This window comes from Rana temporaria, chromosome 1 (genome assembly GCF_905171775.1).
Source record: "Rana temporaria chromosome 1, aRanTem1.1, whole genome shotgun sequence".
NCBI classification, from domain to species: Eukaryota; Metazoa; Chordata; class Amphibia; order Anura; family Ranidae; genus Rana; species Rana temporaria.
In genome coordinates this window covers 662,260,499-662,278,464 of record NC_053489.1, presented here as the reverse complement: position 1 = coordinate 662,278,464, position 17,966 = coordinate 662,260,499, and positions in this window count along the sequence as shown.

Below are 17,966 nucleotides of genomic sequence, written 5' to 3'. Positions count from 1 at the left end.
TTATCGAAAGTAAATGATTGCGATTTTTCGCTATTGCGAATGCGAAAATAATTGCGATTTTTTGATAACTGCGGTAGGAGCACTCTGATTGGCTCAGAATATTCGTGATATTTTATCGAAATATCGCAACATGCGAATGCGATATTTATTGCGCAATTTCGAGAAATGCTGGAGGAGCGCTCTGATTGGCTCAGAATATTCGTGATATTTTATCGAAATATCGCAACATGCGAATGCGATATTTATTGCGCAATTTCGAGAAATGCTGTAGGAGCACTCTGATTGGCTCAGAATATTCGTGATATTTTACAATACAAAATAATTGCGAATATTCGGCAAATGCGGAAGGAGCACTCTGATTGGCTCAGAATATTCTTGATATTTTACAATAGAAAATAAAAAGTGTTTTGCATTGGTGGTGATTCTTTACTCTATCCATCTGTCACAGCCGTTTGTCAATCAAACACCTTGAAGATTGAACACGTTCATGCTGCATGCTTTGGACTTTTTTTCACTTCACATATCAAAGACATTTTTATGAAAGATTATTTTTCTATTATTGGGACTATATTTCTTTATATATTTGTTTCACTGTGTATTTCACAAGTTATTTGCGCTTGCTTATTTTATAATTTGCCCACATGTCTTGTCACTAGACATATTTTTTATTCTTGTAGAGCGACTCCATTTTCTGTCTTGTATTAATTTATGTTGTATAACATTTTTGAGTTGCTGCTGTATTCTCCCCTTTTTTAAGGTATGCGCAATTTTTTCCTTCTTACAAAAAATAATAATATCAAACATACAAATATTCATAACATACACATACACATACACAAAGCCCCCCCCTTTTGCATCAGAGACAATCAGAGTTCTCCTACCACAGTTATCGAAAATTCGCAATCATTTTCGCATTCGCAATAGCGAAAAATCGCAATTTTTTTTTTTTCAATTTGGCAACATAATAGGATCGCCTCAGCTTAGCTACTCGGCCCAGGGTCTCTAATCATACCAGCAATGCTTTTAGACGTCGATAGGATGTGATCTGTTTTAAAAATCAAATTGAAAAAATGCGAATATTCGGAATTGCGAATATTCACCGCGAAATTCGAAATATAGCGCGATTTCTCGAATATGCTATATTCGAGTCGAATATTCGCAATGCGAATATTCGTGAGCAACACTACAAGGAACTCGTCAAGGAAAACAATGTGTCTTTTCTCGTGTGTACGAGGCCTAACACCTGAGGCCCATAAAATTGGGAGCCCAGATGGTGATTGTGTTCACCCGTGAAACTTCCCAGTCAATGCCACCGATTGACCCTATTAGCCAGATTCAGAGAGACTTAGTAGATACGCCAGCCTAAGTCTGAATGTGCGCACGGTAACCAGATACGCTTAAATTAGGCTCAGATACGAGCGGCGTAAGTGTCTTACACCCTCGTATCCTAAAGTGTAATTTTTAGGCTGACCGCTAGGTGGCGCTTCCATTGCGGTCGGCGTAGAATATGTAAATCAGTAGATACGCCTATTCACGAACGTACGCCCGGCCGACGCAGTACAGATACGCCGTTAACGTAACGCATTAGCGGCCTAAAGTTATACCATCAAATAGATGGAATAGTAATGTTAAGTATGGCCGCCGTTCCCGCGTCGAAATTCGAAAATTTTACGTCGTTTGCATAAGTCGTCCGTGAATAGGGATTTACGTAGTTTACGTCCACGTCAAAATCAATAGGCCTGTGCGGCGGACTTAGCCGCAATGCACACTGGGAAATGTAGGCGCACGGTGCATGCGCAGTTCCAAAAAAAGTCAATCACGTCGGGTCAAGCCTAATTATCATAAAACACGGCCCCTCAGCCTATTTTGAATTAGGCGCCCTTACGCCCGGCCGCTTTAGGCTACGCCGCTGTAACTTAGCAGGCAAGTACATTGTGAATCATGTACTTGCCTCGCGAACTTAAGGCGGCGTAGCTTAAATGCCATAAGCTACGCCGCCGCAAGTATGCGCTCGCCATCCTGAATCTAGCTATTTGTCACTAAAACACTAATCACTCCCAGCCTAAACTGCTAAAATCGATTTCCCAGGTATTGGCTGTGCACTAACGTCTTCTAGATGCTCAAGAACCAGTCATGCAGTCTCAGATGAGTGCAGAACCAGAAGTGTGGACTGTGGTGGAAGGGGCAGTGGAAAGAGGCAGCTGCAGCCGGGAGGGTTGGCAGGGCCTGAAAATGGCTAACTGGGATCAGTAGTTAGGGCTGCTAGCACAAGGACTTTTTTTACATCATTGGGGACCGTGGTCCTAGCCTGTAAAAGGGAATTTGCTGAGGCCTGGCTGAGTCAGTGTCAGACCTAACCAAACAACTAGTGATGGATGTTCCTGGGGAATAAAGTGATGTGCTGAAGGTGACTAGGAGTAACAGTCTGCAGTAAGAGATGTGCTGGTGGAGTGAGGAGTAATGAGCTTCAAGCAAGTGAAGTGCAGGAGGAAGCTGAAGGAGTATGTACAGGGAGTGTACATAGTTGTCCCAAAACCAATCTTTGTTATATTGATCCATAGTGGACATCCCATATTTGCCATCTCCATCCAAGTTATATCCCTCAATAAACAACAAAAACAAAGTTCACTGACTGCTTTATGTCTGAGTGCCTGAGAGTGAATGCCGGGCTGGGCAGGGTGACATACAGACCACAATATTCAGCAGCCCTTACGCGGGGTACCGCTACACACCCCTAAGACTACAACATTTGGGTTTTGCAACGAGGTCTAAAGAAACCCCAAATCTTGACAATGACTCAGGATAAAGGTTTGTAGGGAGCCACATGGGGGGAAATTTACTAAAATTGTTGCACACAGAATCGGATTCAGCTCTGCATAGTAACCAATCAGCTTCAAGGTTTCATTGTCAAAACCCAATTGAAAAAGCAGAAAACAAATGCTGACACACTGAGGTTGATTTACTAAAGGTAAAAAGACTGTGCCTCCTACTCCTCGCGGCTCTCCCCTGTGTCTTCTCCTCCTCTGTAGCTTCCCCCTGCCTCTCCTTCATCTCGGAGGCTTCCCCCTGTGTCTCTTCCTCCTCCGCGGAGACTTCCCCCTGTGTCTCTTCCTCCTCCGCGGAGACTTCCCCCTGTGTCTCCTCCTGCTCATCGGAGGCTTCCCCCTGTGTCTCCTCCTCCTCCTTGGAGGCTTCCCCCTGTGTCTCCTCCTCCTCCTTGGAGGCTTCGCCCTGTGTCTCCTCCTCCACGGAGGCTTCCCCCTGTGACTCCTCCTGCTCATCGGAGGCTTCCCCCTCTGTCTCCTCCTCTGAGGCTTTCCCCTGTGTCTCCTCCTCGGAGGCTTCCCCCTGTGTCTGCTCCTCCTCCTTGGAGGCTTCCTCCTGTGTCTCCTCCTCCTCCTCGGATGCTTCCCTCTGTGTCTCCTCCTCCTCCTCAGAGGCTTCCCCCTGTGTCTCCTCCTCCTTCTCGGATGCTTCCCTCTGTGTCTCCTCCTGCTCATCAGAGGCTTCCCCCTGTGTCTCCTCCTCCTCCTCCTCGGAGGCTTCCCCCTGTGTCTCCTCCTGCTCATCGGAGGCTTCCCCCTGTGTCTCCTCCTCCTTTGAGGCTTCCCCCTGTGTCTCCTCCTCCTCCTCCTCCTCGGATGCTTCCCTCTGTGTCTCCTTCTCCTCCTTGGAGGCTTCCCCCTGTATCTTCTCCTCCTCAGAGGCAGCTTCCCCCTGCTCATCCTCTTGGCCATTAAGGTCTTGCAACCCGCTTGCTGATTAGCTGGGAGGAGAAGCAGGAAGACAATAGCGAATATTAATTTGCTATTGTCACACAACTGGTTGGGCTCAGGGCCCATCCTTTTTTAAGCCAATTAGAGCCTCAGGCTCCAATCATGTGCTTCTTAAAAAAAAAACGTCCGGTTACCTGCATGTAGATTAGGGTGCATTGATTAGGGGGGTGGCACCCCTTTGCCCCTAATGGAGTGGCCGCCACTAGTGCCCACTCTGCCAAGTAAATCAATAAGAAAAAGTTGTTCTACCCAAAGCATATAGTATTTCACCTTACTTAGTAAATACAGTGAAGATGTGCCCCCCACTTGCAATACCCAAACATGCAAAATTAAAAATAGCGGGCCTTTGCTCACTTTGGATGATTAAAATCAGCATAGCTTCACCTCATTTGCTAAGCTAGGTGAAAATTCACTTTTTGAATATTTGATTTCTTTAGTAAATCAACTGCCATATCTACCACTCTATGATTCGTCCTTTTTTTCCCTGTCTCCTTATTTGTTGTGAACACAAATTACACACTACATACTGTATATATTGTTACTCGATTAGATATATCTTCAGTGTAATGTCACCATTTTATCACTAGAGGGCCAATTATTAGAAAAAAAAACCATTGGTTTATATTTCATTAGTCGTTGTTTAGAATACATAAATGAAGAGATGACTATTTATTTCTAATGGCTGGCTGCTGTTTTCAAAGTGCTGACAAGCATCTCTGTTCAGTTTGATGGATGATTGATTTACCGGTATTTTCTGCTAGGACTATTTTTTCTATAGTCGATAACCCATTCGATTGATTTGCCACATACTGGGAAGTTGGTTTGGATCAATACTTTCAGTCACAATAAAATCTCGCAATCTTACGTTATTTATCATATCTCTATTTCCACCATGTAATGTCATAATTTGATCAATCCAAATACACTTGAGATCGCAAACAATGTATCTCGGTGCTGCTGACTGATGCAAACTGATCCATAATTTCCTCCCTTGCCGATCGAGTCGGTTTGATTGAATCTGATCTGAAGTGAAGATATAGGTATTGATTTGCTGATTTGATCATTGTGATCGAATTGCACATTGGACAGATCAAAAGTGTGTATGGCCAACATTACAAAGATACTAAAGGTCGTTTTTTTTTTTTATAATGATTGCCTGCTCTGTTTTTTTAATAATATTCCACAGATCAGCCCCTTATCTCCTCTTCCGGCAGTCCCCTGCCAGCTTTGTCCACTCCTCCATGCTCAGGGTGTTTGTTTAATAAGCTGGGCGCTATGGAGGCACCCGTGCGCACTCGCTCCTGAGCTGGGCTGTGTCTGTCCATAGACACACACATCGCCAGTAAGCCACGCCTCCCTCAAAAGAGTTTTACTGACAGCAGCAGAAGCCTTTGGCGCAAACAAACTGAAAAAAAACATCAATTGCAGCCTCACTGTGCCCATCAAATGCAGACACTGTGCCCATCAAATGCAGCCACCGTGCCCATCAAATGCAGCCACTGTACCCATCAAATGCAGCCACTTTTGTCCCATCATATGCAGCCACGTGTGCCCCATCATTTTATTTTATTTTGTTTTATAAAGTTTGTGCCCCATCATATGCAGCAACATGTGCCCCATCATATGCAGCCACTTGTGCCCCATAATTTTTTTTGTTTCATAAAGTTTGTGCCCCATCATATGCAGCCACATGTGCCCCATCATATGCAGCCACATTTTCCCATAATATGCTGCCACTTGTACACCATCATATGCAGCCACTTGTGCCCCATCATATGCAGCCACATGTGCCCATAATATGCTGCCACTTGTACACCATCATATGCAGCCACTTGTGCCCCATCATTTTTTTTTGTTTCATAAAGTTTGTGCCCCATCATATGCAGCCACATGTGCCCATAATATGCTGCCACTTGTACACCATCATAAGCAGCCACATTTGCCCATAATATGCTGCCACTTGTACACCATCATATGCAGCCACTTGTGCCCCATCATATGCAGCCACATGTGCCCATAATATGCTGCCACTTGTACACCATCATATGCAGCCACATGTGCCCCATCATATGCAGCCACTTGTGCCCCATCATTTTTTTTTGTTTCATAAAGTTTGTGCCCCATCATATGCAGCCACATGTGCCCATAATATGCTGCCACTTGTACACCATCATAAGCAGCCACATTTGCCCATAATATGCTGCCACTTGTACACCATCATATGCAGCCACTTGTGCCCCATCATAAGCAGCCACATGTGCCCATAATATGCTGCCCCTTGTGCCCCATCATATGCAACCACATGTGCCCATAATATGCTGCCACTTGTGCCCCATCATATGCAGCCACTTGTGCCAATCATATGCAGCCAGAATCGCCGACAATAAATAATGATACCGGGGATGTGGCAGCTAGCTTAGTTTAGAGGAATAGAGCTGAACTTTCATATGTAATACGTTTTCTACAGTCTGTTTACTAAATGTAACTTCTTAAAATGTTCCTTGAATTTTTTTTTTTTTTTTAATATATTGCAATTAATGAGCCTGACCTCCACTTTGCCCCCCCCCCCCCTGCAAAGCTTTCCAAATCTTTAATGAACTCTGGCAGGTACATTCGTTTTGGGGGAAAGGGCTAAAGCCAATGGCATATTTAAAAACAACCACAAATCACCTTATATTCTACCTACTCAATAACTCTATAACATTTAATTTGGCAAAATTCATCAACCTTTTTTTTTTTTTTTTACAAATTTCATTCATCCCTATTTAAAGGGGTTGTAAAGGTAAACAAATGTTTTCCCTAAATAGCTTCCTTTACCTTAGTGCAGTCCTCCTTCACTTACCTCATCCTTCCATTTTGCTTTTAAATGTCTTTATTTCTTCTGAGAAATCCTCACTTCCTGTTCTTCTGTCTGTAACTCCACACATTATAATGCAAGGCTTTCTCCCTGGTGTGGAGAAAGCCTCTTGAGGGGGGAGGGGGTGAGCAGGAATGTCAGGGCACTCTCTCTACTTTGCAGATGGAGAAAGGAGCTGTGTGTTAGTGGACGTCCTGACACTCCTGCTCGCCCCCTCCCCCCTCAAGAGGCTTTCTCCACACCAGGGAGAAAGCCTCGCATTACTGTGTGGAGTTACAGACAGAAGAACAGGAAGTGAGGATTTCTCAGAAGAAATAAGGACATTTAAAAGCAAAATGGAAGGATGAGGTAAGTGAAGGAGGACTGCACTAAGGTAAAAGAAGCTATTTAGGGAAAAATATTTTTATCTTTACAACCCCTTTAAGGAGTTTAGAGGAAGAGATCTAAACACTTACAATATAGTATGTTTTCTACCATCTGCAGTAGGGTGACCAGACATCCCCAGTTTCAGGGGACAGTCCCCTGATTGAGGACACTGTCCCCAGTTTTGTCCCCAGATTGGATTTTATAGGGGGCAGGGGCAATTTCAAAGACAGTCAGTGCAGAATTAAAATAACAAAATTAGAATGACACCCCCCCCCCCGCTCCTCCGTGCCTACTAGCATAGGGGGGTTGTATTTTTCCCATTATCTGTGCCCCTCTCTGATGATCATGTGCTGGTCGGAGCGGAGGGAATATTTCTTCAGTTTCGGGCGCATGCCCATTCAGCTTCACTCGCATGTTCTTCTGCCTTGGCTCACGTCCCGGCCAGCCACCTGCCTATCTCCTTGCCTTCCCTGGCGGAGTGATCTTCCTCCGCTCCCCATCCAGTAGTAGCCATGGGCCCGGAGAGTAAGACTTGACAGGCGGGCGGCAACGTGCAGAGAGTTGCTGATTGTTGCCATTACTAATAAAGAAAAAATATGTCCCCGGATTTCATTTTAAAAATCTGGTCACCTCAATCTACAGGCATACCCCACTTTTAAGTACACAATGGGGTTTATTTACTAAAGCTGGAAAGCGCAAAATCAGGCTAATTTCTGCATAGAAACCAATGAGCTTCTAACCCCAGCTTGTTCAATTAAAGGTTCACTAAAGGAAAAAAATGTTTTTGCTGAAATTACTGTTTACAGGGTATAGAGACATAATAGTTAACGGATTCCTTTTAAAAATGATTAAAAATAGATAAAAACCAATCATATAATGTACCTGCAGTTTAGTTTCGTTTTTGCTGTTTCCTGGTTCTCTGATGTACAGAGCCAGAGAGCCAATAGAGGGCAGCGATGCTTTGTCTAAAACCCCTCAGCACCAATCCAGTTTAGTTTTACACACAGTAATCACACCTCCTTGATTAGTCACCACAGTGAGAAATCTCCCAGTACTGTGGTGATCAGGAAACAGGCAACCAGGAAGTGTCCAGAACAGAGAGGAATTACAGCAACATCAAAGCAAAAAATGAACAATGAGGACATGAAACCAGGACTGCAGTGAGGCCCCGTACACACGACCCAGTTTCTCGGCAGAATTCAGCCAGAAACTCGATCGGAGCCGTATTCTGCCGAGAAACCCGGCTGTGTGTACACTTTCGGCCGAGGAAACCGACGAGGATCTCGTTGGGCCAAATAGAGAACATGTTCTCTATTTCCTCGTTAGTCAATGAGAAAACTTGGCTCGCCGAGATCCTCGGCGGCTTCACAAGGAACTTGACGAGCAAAACGATGTGTTTTGCTCATCGAGTTTCTCGGACGTGTGTACGGGGCCTAGGGTAAAGGAAGCTACCATATTTATCGGCGTATACCGCGCACTATTTTGCCCTGAAAATCAGGGCAAAATCGTGGGTGCGCGATATACGCCGATACCCGCTTTCCCGCCACGAGTTTGAATACTGCGCCGGCATATACCGAGCGCAGTACACTCGTGAATCTTCGGGCAGTCTCGGCGCCTCTCGCACTGACGTCCTGTACGTACAGGACGTCAGCGTGACAGTTGCCGAGCCTGCCCGAAGATTCACGAGTGTACTGCGCTCGGTATATGCCGGCGCAGTATTCAAACTCGTGGCGGGAAGGACGCGAGGACGCCGCAGAAGGACGCCGGACCCGCCGAAGAGGACACCGGACCCGCCGAAGAGGACACCGGACCCGCCGCAGAAGGAAGCCGGACCCGCCGAAGAGGACACCCGAAGCCGCAGAAGGACGCCGGACCCGACGAGGCCGCCGATGGACGCCGCTCAAGACACCAAAACTGTAAGTACAAAAAAACAAAAAAACTTTTTTTCCACAGGATTGGGGGCCACTTTAGGGGTGCGCGGTATACGCGGGAGCGCGTTATACCGCGATAAATTCGGTATTTAGCTAAAAAAAAAATCTTTTAGTGGCCCTTTAAGCTTTGGAAAATAAAACCTGGAAGCTCATTGGTTTCTATGCAGAAGTGAGCCTGATTTTTGCGCTCTCCAGCGATAGTAAATAAACCCCATTGTGTACTTAAAAGTGAGCTATGCCTGTATTGACTAGTGTTGAGCAGAATATGCCATATTCGATTTCGCGATATATCTCGAATATATATTCGAATATTCGAGATATATTCGCTAAATTCGAATATTCGTGATATTTTATCGAAAGTAAATGATTGCGATTTTTCGCTATTGCGAATGCGAAAATAATTGCGATTTTTTGATAACTGCGGTAGGAGCACTCTGATTGGCTCAGAATATTCGTGATATTTTATCGAAATATCGCAACATGCGAATGCGATATTTATTGCGCAATTTCGAGAAATGCTGGAGGAGCGCTCTGATTGGCTCAGAATATTCGTGATATTTTATCGAAATATCGCAACATGCGAATGCGATATTTATTGCGCAATTTCGAGAAATGCTGTAGGAGCACTCTGATTGGCTCAGAATATTCGTGATATTTTACAATACAAAATAATTGCGAATATTCGGCAAATGCGGAAGGAGCACTCTGATTGGCTCAGAATATTCTTGATATTTTACAATACAAAATAATTGCGAATATTCGGCAAATGCAGAAGGAGCACTCTGATTGGCTCAGAATATTCTTGATATTTTACAATACAAAATAATTGCGAATATTCGGCAAATGCGGAAGGAGCACTCTGATTGGCTCAGAATATTCTTGATATTTTACAATAGAAAATAAAAAGTGTTTTGCATTGGTGGTGATTCTTTACTCTATCCATCTGTCACAGCCGTTTGTCAATCAAACACCTTGAAGATTGAACACGTTCATGCTGCATGCTTTGGACTTTTTTTCACTTCACATATCAAAGACATTTTTATGAAAGATTATTTTTCTATTATTGGGACTATATTTCTTTATATATTTCTTTCACTGCGCTTGCTTATTTTATAATTTGCCCACATGTCTTGTCACTAGACATATTTTTTATTCTTGTAGAGCGACTCCATTTTCTGTCTTGTATTAATTTATGTTGTATAACATTTTTGAGTTGCTGCTGTATTCTCCCCTTTTTTTAAGGTATGCGCAATTTTTTCCTTCTTACAAAAAATAATAATATCAAACATACAAATATTCATAACATACACATACACAAAGCCCCCCCCTTTTGCATCAGAGACAATCAGAGTTCTCCTACCACAGTTATCGAAAATTCGCAATCATTTTCGCATTCGCAATAGCGAAAAATCGCAATTTTTTTTTTTTCAATTTGGCAACATAATAGGATCGCCTCAGCTTAGCTACTCGGCCCAGGGTCTCTAATCATACCAGCAATGCTTTTAGACGTCGATAGGATGTGATCTGTTTTAAAAATCAAATTGAAAAAATGCGAATATTCGGAATTGCGAATATTCACCGCGAAATTCGAAATATAGCGCGATTTCTCGAATATGCTATATTCGAGTCGAATATTCGCAATGCGAATATTCGTGAGCAACACTAGTATTGACTAGATACAACTGCTCAATGTTCCTAGCATTTTTTTTTAATATTGCTATCAATGAGCCTAACCTCTGCTTTGTCAGCCCTGTAAGGGCCCTTTCACACTATCGGATCCTGTGAGGATCTGTTCCTTAAATATCCGCTTGCTCAGCGGGAATCTCTCTGTTGATCCCCGCTAAACCTGCAGATGACAGGGCGGTTACCGCACTGTCAGATCTCCGCTCTCCCCTATGGGGGGATCGGATAAACACGGACCGTCTGTCCGTGTTCACCTGATCCGATCTGCAGATGGATAGAAAAATATGATTTTTCTCCGTCTGCAGAATCGGACCATAGCGAAGACCGATGAGATCGGGTGTCAGCGGATGTTCATCCGCTGACACCCGCTATCCCATAGGGATATTTCATCCAAAAATGTGCATGCATGTGTGAAAGGGGCGTAAAGTTTCATGAAACTTTAATGAAATCTGGCAGATACATTGGCCTTGGGCTAAATTCAATGGCATACTTAAAAACAACCAAAAATCACCTTATATTCTCTTTCCTCAATAACTCTACTACATTTCATTTGGTAAAATTCATCAAAATTTTACTAAAATCTTGTGATTTTTTTCTTCCAATTTTTTTTTTTTACAAGTTTCATTAATGCCTTTTTAAAGAGTTTAGAGGAATAGAGCTGAACATTAATAATATAGAAAGTTTTCTGCAGTCTGTTGACTATATACAACTGCTCAAAATTTTGCTAGAATTTTTTTTTTTTCAAAATATTGCTATTGTAGCGCTACCCCCAGAGGAGCCGCTGGTTAGATTTGGGATCGGCGTATTTAAGTTATCTCTATGTTGTGTCTAGGGGTGATGGTGGTGATGAGAGCAGTAATAGAATATCCAGACTGTTGGTTGACGTTTTCAATGCTTTATTTTCTGGTCAAACACGACCAACATGTCAACTTGAGGTAGACAGCATACTGTAGTTTGGTGAAGGAAGAATAACTTCGCAAAATCAGGCTGTGGATAGAGAAAGCAGTCCTGCCTTCTATAACTGTATTTGTCTCTTCGCCACTCCAGCCGGAGTGGGTAAAGTGCCCCTGGACAGACCTCTCTCACAGGTCTGGCAGCCAGAGCGCCACTTAGAACTTCTGGGAAGGAACAAGTCTCTGCCACAGACTTGGCTCTAATTGAATTAGGATGTTAAGATGAGACCTCTGAGACAGGCCTAGTGCTTGAAAGTTTTAATGGTAGAGCGAATCCTCCCGGTATGTCTTTTTGGGGTCACCGACTGACAGTCTGAATGCAACCTGTCAGTGTCCGGTCACCCAGATCCCCGATGGTTCGTTCAAGCCCTATTGGATCACCTGCTTCCGGGTTCTCCTCAGACCGATCCCCCACCGAACAGCACCCAGCTTGGGATCTTCTCAACAGAAATGGGAACCCAGTAAGTCACTGGGGTCCCCTGGCAGCATCAGTCGCTCAGGGCTATGAGAGCCCAGAGTCAGGAACTCCGCGTAGCATGCGACCCCGGCCTGGTGGTCCATAGTGATGGGGCCCGTGATGTGCGCACACCCTAAAGGTGGGTGCTGCACCTGGAACCAGCGGAAAAAAGAACCCCGAACAACGGCCTCCGCCACAGAAATATCCCTCCCCAGCATGCCCCGCGAGGGAAAACTCCTCCAATTGGCTGCTGGGAATAAGCGGCTCCGCCTGGACCCCCCTGGTGCCACCTGCCGCCCAGAGATGAGGCTGCATCTCTGGAGCACAGACTGACCCACAGGACAAATCCAGATTTGGCGATAGCCAAATTTAACAAATCAATGAATGAGAGCAACATAACTCTCTCATTCCCCCACTAAATTTAATATAGCACCTGTACGAAAGTACACAGGCGCTACACTATCAAAACTTTATTGAACCCTGCAGGTACCTTGGCTTTGAGATAAAGGGCTAAAGCCATTGGCATACTTAAAACAACCAAAAAGCACTTTATATTCTCCCTCCTCAATAAATCTAGTACATTTCATTTGGCAACATTTTACCCAAATTTCAACAAAAGTTTATGATTTTCACAGATTTTTTTTTTACACTTCATTCATCCCTGTTTAAGAAGTTTAGAAGAATATAGCTGAACATTAATAATATAGAATGTTTTCTGCAGTTTGTTGACTTTATACAACGGCTCAAAATTTTGGTAGAGTTTTTTTTTTTTTTTTAAATATTACTATTGAGCCTGACCTCGGCTTTGCCAGCCCCGCAAAGATTTCTTAAACTTTAATGAACCCTGCAGGTACATTGGCTGTGGGGTAAAGGGCTAAAGCCAATGGCATACTCAAAATAACCAAAAAGCACCTTATATTCTCACTCCTTGTACAAACCTTGTACATTTCATCTGGCAAAATTTTACCAAAATTTCAAAAAAAGTTTAGACGAATAGCACTAAACATTAATAATATAGAATGTTTACTACAATTGACTATATACAACTTCTCAAAATATTCCCAGGAACTTTTTTTCTTTTTTTTCAAAATATTCAATATGACTCTTCTGTGGCTACTGATCCCAGCACCACATCTTCAGCCACTGCCAACCCACCTGGCTGCAGCTGCCCCTTTCACTATCCACACCAGTCCTCCAGACTGACTCTTCACTTTTTTTTTAACATTACATCCAGCATACTAAGCATACTAAGGACATTTACTGTATGCAGGTCATTTTTTTTTCGCCATACATACCGTTCTATTGTCATTTTGTCCAGGGCTTCCGGGTTCTGATGACTGCGGGATTGGGCGTTCCTATCCTTGGATTAGATGATTGACGGCTTGTGAAACAGTTCCCCTGTCGCACAACGCGCGTCACCAGATTTCCGGAAATAGCCGAGCTGCGAGTCGGCACTATACGGCACCTGCGCAGTCAGCTCTACACGGCGGGTGCAGGCGCCGTATAGTGCCGACTCGCAGCTCGGCTATTTTCGGAAATCTGGTGACGCGCGTTGTGCGACAGGGGAACTGTTTCACAAGCCGTCAATCCCACATCATCACCCTTTGAATTAGGCGGGCTTACGCCGACACACATACGTTACGCCGCCGTAACTAAGGGCGCAAGTTCTTTCTGCATACGGAACTTGCGCCCTAAGTTACATCGGCGTACCGTATCTGAGATACGTTGCGCCACGCCGACAGATACTGCAATGTATCTGAATCCGGCCCTAACAATATAGAAGGTTTTTCACAGTCTGTTGACTAGATACAACTGCTCAAAATGTTCCTAAAATTATTATTTTTTAAATATTGCTATCGAGCCTGACCTCTGCCTTGCCAGCCCCGCAAAGCTTTCTGAAACGTTAATGAACTCTGGCAGGTAACCCTGTAATGACCTACGCTCCCGTTGCTTCAGAAGGAAAAAGACAGCATGATAAAACGTACATGGAAACAATTTAATGGCCCCTGCTCACTTAGCTTAAAAAACGTTCTCAGCTTGAATCCTTTGGCGTGAAACGGAGTTAAATTGGGACCCATGCAGAGGACCTGCCTAATCAGATGTCTGATAGAGGGAGACCAGACTTTGAACTGAGGCCCTGTCACATCTGAAACATGTTTAGCTATCCATCAGGAAGGCGAGCCGGAGCCTCTCGCCTGTAATGCTGAATAGCTGGCCAGAGGACTCGATTGCCTAGTCATGCCTAAATGCCCAGCTGAGAGACCACTTGCTCTTTGCTGACCCTGATTGACACGACCTGGCGGGGAGTTAATGACCAACAATTAGGCTGTGGGGATCTCAACACTGTCTAATGGTTCGAGTGCAGGGAAGGTCTGAGGTTCAGGTTCATTGAAGTCAACCTGTAAAAAAACAAACCAGTGAATGGAGCAAGCTGGTAAGTGATGGTTCAAGACCAGGAGAACTAGTTAAAGTGTATCTAAAACCCCAAACATTCATTTTTGTCTTGTTTGGGATAGTGCGGATGTTAGTTGAGGAAAGTGGAAAAATTGCACTGGACCCATAAGGGTTGTCTTATTTATATTGCTATCTTTAACCACTTCCATACCGGGCACTTACGCACCTTCCCGCCCAAGCTAATTTTCAGCTTTCAGCACTGTTGCACTTTGAATGGCAATTGCGCGGTCATGCTACACTGTACCCAAACAAAATTGGCGTCCTTTTTTCCCCACAAATAGAGCTTTCTTTTGGTGGTATTTGATCACCTCTGCGATTTTTTTTTTTGCGCAACAACTAAAAAAAGACTTAAAATTTTGAAAAAAAATTATGTTTTTATTTTTTTCTGTAATTTTTTTTGTAAATAAGAAAGTTTTCTCTTTCAATTACGGGCACTGATATGGTGCCACTGATGGGCACAGATGAGATGGCACTGATGGACATCGATGAGGTAGTACTGACGGGCACAGATGAGGTGGCACTGATTGGCGGCGCTGGTATGCGGCACTGATGGGCACTCATAGGCGGCACTGATGGGCACACATAGGCGGCACTGATGGGCACACATAGGCGGCACTGATGGGCACTCATGGGCGGCACTGATGGGCACTCATGGGCGGCACTGATGGGCACTCATGGGCGGCACTGGGCACTCATAGGCGGCACAGATGGGCACTCATGGGCGGCACTTATGGGTGGCACAGATGGGCACTGTGGGGTGGCACAGATGGGCACTGTGGGGTGGCACTGATGGACACTGTGGGGTGGCACTGATGAACACTGTGGGGCGGCACTGATGGACACTGTGGGGCGGCACTGATTTACTTATGTTGCCAGTCAGTGCCCATTTGTGGGCACTGATTGTTATTTTTTTTTTCCAGACTTTTTTTTTTCAGACTTTTTTTTGCCCCCTTTTTTTTGCCCTTCCCTGGTGGTCCAGGGTGGGCTTCCCTGGTGGTCCATGTGGCGATCCGAGAGGGGGCTGCGCAGATAAAGAATCAGCGCGAACCCCCCCTGTCAGGAGAGCCGCCGATCGGCTCTCCTCTACTCGCGTCTGTCAGACGCGAGTGAGGAAGAGCCATCAACGGCTCTTCCTGTTTACATCGTGATCAGCTGTGATTGGACACGGCTGATCACGTGGTAAAGAGTCTCCGTGAGAGACTCTTTACCGAGATCGGTGTTGCGGGGTGTCAGACTGACACCCTGCAACAACGATCGCCGCGATGTGCGCCCCCGGGGGCGCGCAGCAGCTCAGAATCCTGAGGACGTCATATGACGTCCAGTCAGGCTTCTACAACCACTTTGCCGCCGTCAATATGTCATTGGCGGGTGGCAAGTGGTTAAAGGGGTTGTAAAGGTTAAAAAAAAATTCCCCTAAATAGCTTCCTTTACCTTAGTGCAGTCCTCCTTCACTTACCTCATCCTTCTATTTTGCTTTTAAATGTCCTTATTTCTTCTGAGAAATCCTCACTTCCTGTTCTTCTGTCTGTAACTCCACACAGTAATGCGAGGCTTTCTCCCTGGTGTGGAGAAAGCCTCTTGAGGGGGGACGGGGGGAGCAGGCAAGTCAGGACACTCTCTACTTTGCAGATAGAGAAAGGAGCTGTGTGTTAGTGGGCGTCCTGACCCCCCTGCTCGCCCCCTCCCTCCTCAAAAGGCTTTCTCCACACCAGGGAGAAAGCCTTGCATTACTGTGTGGAGTTACAGACAGAAGAACAGGAAGTGAGCATTTCTCAGAAGAAATAAGGACATTTAAAAGCAAAATAGAAGGATGAGGTAAGTGAAGGAGGACTGCACTAAGGTAAAGGAAGCTATTTAGGGAAAAAAATAATTCCTTTACAACCCCTTTAAGTATATAGATGTAAGTGATCTGGTTTCTGGCCAGGCGTCTTCCACACCCAAGAGGATCTTCATGGTCTCCTGGGCTTGTAATGTAATGTAAATGTACATTGTAGAGGAACACCGAAGGTCCAGATATGATATTATTCCTATAAAAGTCTGAGGGACAGGCCAAAGAATATCTAACATGTTTCGGGACTCCAAGAAGCCTGAGATTGAAAAGAATGTGAACGGACTAGAAGTGAACTGAAGTGGTTTGGTTGCCAAACAAGCTGCTTACAAGATAGAGTAGGAGCCTCTGGGTAAGATATGTAAATACTAAAATATGAGGTACTATCATCCTGGGAATATAGAGAATTTTGGGTCTAAGGTCCCCGAACCAAAGAACCAAGGGGGGAAAAAATGGGCCAATTAGGACTATCACGGTACTGGTGCATGGGTGAAGAATGAGAGGAAATATTTCAAACAAAAAATAAACTTTATTCAAAACATGGACAAACATAATCATACAATTAAAATGATAACCGATGACAACACCATACTGAAGGTCCCCAGGTAGTGAGAAAATCACGATGGGTTGAAGGTTATGCCAGTCTCAACTAGTTTCGCAGAATATTCCGCTTCCTCAGGAGAAAATCTAAAAGTTATTAAACAATCAATTAATAATAAAATACAGAAACAGAACATCATTTAGATGGGGAAACATCGGGCAGAGCTGCTAATTTACATCTTTTACATCTTGGCGGGACCTGTTTAGGTGAGCAGCTCTGCCCGATGTTTCCCCATCTAAATGATGTTCTGTTTCTGTATTTTATTATTAATTGATTGTTTAATAACCTTTAGATTTTCTCCTGAGGAAGCGGAATATTCCGCGAAACTAGTTGAGAATGGCATAACCTTCAACCCATCGTGTTTTTCTCCCTACCTGGGGACCTTCAGTATGGTGTTGTCATCGGTTATCATTTTAATTGTATGATTATGTTTGTCCATGTTTTGAATAAAGTTTATTTTTTGTTTTAAATATTTCCTCTCATTCTTCACCCATGCACCAGTACCGTGATAGTCCTAAATGGCCCATTTTTTCCCCCCCTTGGTTCTTTGGTTCGGGGACCTTAGACCCAAAATTCCCCAGCTGCTTACAAGACCTTGTAATTATTAAAGACCCATACACATGATCAGACTTTTTGACAACAAACCTCCGACGGACCTGTTTGATCGGACAATCCGACCGTTTGTACGTTCCATTGGACTACCTTTTTCATCGGACAAATGTTCGTTGTGAGAACAGACATACTTTCCAGCAACAAATGTCCGATGGTGCAAAATTCGATCGTGTGTACACAAGTCCAAGTCCAAAGTACAAACACGCATGCTCAGAAACAATGCTAAAGATCAGCCAACAATAGCAGAAGTTACCCACAGGGTGGCGGTAAAGAGCTGAAAAAAAAGTGATTTGGTAAAAGTTGGCTAAAAAAAGTCCTGCCGTATGTATACATTCTTCAGAAAATCCTACTTTTCCATCCATCTGCAGAGCGGATCGGGTGAACACGGACAACGCCCTTCGGAGCAAAACCCACAGAAATGTCCATTGTAAGTCCGATCGTGTGTATG